The sequence below is a fragment of the Perca flavescens genome, unplaced genomic scaffold (assembly GCF_004354835.1).
Source record: "Perca flavescens isolate YP-PL-M2 unplaced genomic scaffold, PFLA_1.0 EPR50_1.1_unplaced_scaf_48, whole genome shotgun sequence".
In the NCBI taxonomy this organism is placed as follows: Eukaryota; Metazoa; Chordata; class Actinopteri; order Perciformes; family Percidae; genus Perca; species Perca flavescens.
The window spans coordinates 1-2,500 of record NW_021166700.1 but is presented as its reverse complement, the minus strand read 5'-3'; the positions used below and the strand labels follow the sequence as shown (position 1 = coordinate 2,500).

Genomic DNA, 2,500 nt, shown 5'->3' with positions numbered 1-2,500 from the left:
AAACCACGTTGAGCTTAGAATATTAGACCCAGCGCCGGAGGTCTGATCCCCGTGATCTGATCCCGAACCCCCGGTGACTCTCTGCCAGATCAGCAAGCTTAACGGCAGCAACAGGAAGCTTGCTGGGATTGGTAACATAATGGTAATATAACGGTAACGTTGGGCCACAGCCATGAACTGACAGGTAGAGACAGAGAGTCAGAGGGAGGCAGGGAGATGAATACAGTACAGGCCGAAGGTTTGGACACACCTTCTCATTCAATGTGTTTCCTTTTTATTTTCATGACTATTTACATTGTAGATTCTCACTGAAGGCATCAAAACTATGAATGAACACATATGGAATTATGTACTTAACAAAAAAGTGTGAAATAACTGAAAACATGTCTTATATTTTAGATTCTTCAAAGTAGCCACCCTTTGCTTTTTTATTAATAAGGGAAATAATTCCACTAATGAACCCTGACAAGGCACACCTGTGAAGGTAAAACCATTTCAGGTGACTACCTCATGAAGCTCATTGAGAGAACACCAAGGGTTTGCAGAGTTATCAAAAAAAGCAAAGGGTGGCTACTTTGAGGAATCTAAAATATAAGACATGTTTTCAGTTATTTCACACTTTTTTGTTAAGTACATAATTCCATATGTGTTCATTCATAGTTTTGATGCCTTCAGTGAGAATCTACGATGTAAATAGTCATGAAAATAAAAAGGAAACACATTGAATGAGAAGGTGTGTCCAAACTTTTGGCCTGTACTGTACATGTGACATTATGAAATAAAATTCCCCCCAAGCATTATCAGGAGTACACGCTAGGTTTTCCAAAGTAATTTTAGCCTTGGCTGAATGGCTGAAAGCAACACTGGTAGGCTACGCTGGCACTGTTGCCTTGGAAATGACATCATCCGGTCTCTGAATATGCAACAAAAAGGCCTTTTTTCATTTCTATTTTACGAGTGATTTTATTTTTGTTTATACGATATAGAAAATAAAAATCACATTAAATTCCTCCCATCCCCTTTTGACCATGAAAAGGAAAAAACACCTTGTATTTCAATTTCAAATGTATTTTAAAACGAAAATCACATAACCATTAGTTATTTGTTTTATAATACCTATTTATGAAACGGTTTTGACTTGCTGTGTTGTGTGTCTGCAGGCTCTGAGCCAATCAGATTGCACGTTTTGACGGGCTGTGTTGTGTGTCTGCAGGCTCTGAGCCAATCAGATTGCACGTTTTGACTTGCTGTGTTGTGTGTCTGCAGGCTCTGAGCCAATCAGATTGCGTGTTTTGACGGGCTGTGTTGTGTGTCTGCAGGCTCTGAGCCAATCAGATTGCATGTTTTGACTTGCTGTGTTGTGTGTCTGCAGGCTCTGAGCCAATCAGATTGCGTGTTTTGACTTGCTGTGTTGTGTGTCTGCAGGCTCTGAGCCAATCAGATTGCTTGTTTTGACTTGCTGTGTTGTGTGCCTGCAGGCTCTGAGCCAATCAGATTGCGTGTTTTGACGGGCTGTGTTGTGTGTCTGCAGGCTCTGAGCCAATCAGATTGCGTGTTTTGACGGGCTGTGTTGTGTGTCTGCAGGCTCTGAGCCAATCAGATTGCTTGTTTTGACTTGCTGTGTTGTGTGTCTGCAGGCTCTGAGCCAATCAGATTGCTTGTTGTGACTTGCTGTGTTGTGTGTCTGCAGGCTCTGAGCCAATCAGATTGCGTGTTTTGACTTGCTGTGTTGTGTGTCTGCAGGCTCTGAGCCAATCAGATTGCTTGTTTTGACTTGCTGTGTTGTGTGCCTGCAGGCTCTGAGCCAATCAGATTGCGTGTTTTGACGGGCTGTGTTGTGTGTCTGCAGGCTCTGAGCCAATCAGATTGCGTGTTTTGACGGGCTGTGTTGTGTGTCTGCAGGCTCTGAGCCAATCAGATTGCTTGTTTTGACTTGCTGTGTTGTGTGTCTGCAGGCTCTGAGCCAATCAGATTGCTTGTTGTGACTTGCTGTGTTGTGTGTCTGCAGGCTCTGAGCCAATCAGATTGCTTGTTTTGTCTTGCTGTGTTGTGTGTCTGCAGGCTCTGAGCCAATCAGATTGCTTGTTTTGTCTTGCTGTGTTGTGTGTCTGCAGGCTCTGAGCCAATCAGATTGCTTGTTTTGTCTTGCTGTGTTGTGTGTCTGCAGGCTCTGAGCCAATCAGATTGCGTGTTTTGTCTTGCTGTGTTGTGTGTCTGCAGGCTCTGAGCCAATCAGATTGCTTGTTTTGTCTTGCTGTGTTGTGTGTCTGCAGGCTCTGAGCCAATCAGATTGCTTGTTTTGTCTTGCTGTGTTGTGTGTCTGCAGGCTCTGAGCCAATCAGATTGCGTGTTTTGTCTTGCTGTGTTGTGTGTCTGCAGGCTCTGAGCCAATCAGATTGCGTGTTTTGACGGGCTGTGTTGTGTGTCTGCAGGCTCTGAGCCAATCAGATTGCGTGTTTTGACGGGCTGTGTTGTGTGTCTTTAGGAGTGATGGGGCCAG

The 2,500-nt window shown here is 44.1% G+C and overlaps 1 pseudogene; it reads left to right on the top strand.

Moving 5' to 3' along the window:
* LOC114551754 (atrial natriuretic peptide receptor 1-like) overlaps positions 1 to 2,497 on the top strand; it is a 24,056-nt pseudogene extending 21,559 nt beyond the window's left edge.
* Positions 2,498 to 2,500: the final 3 nt, after the last annotated feature.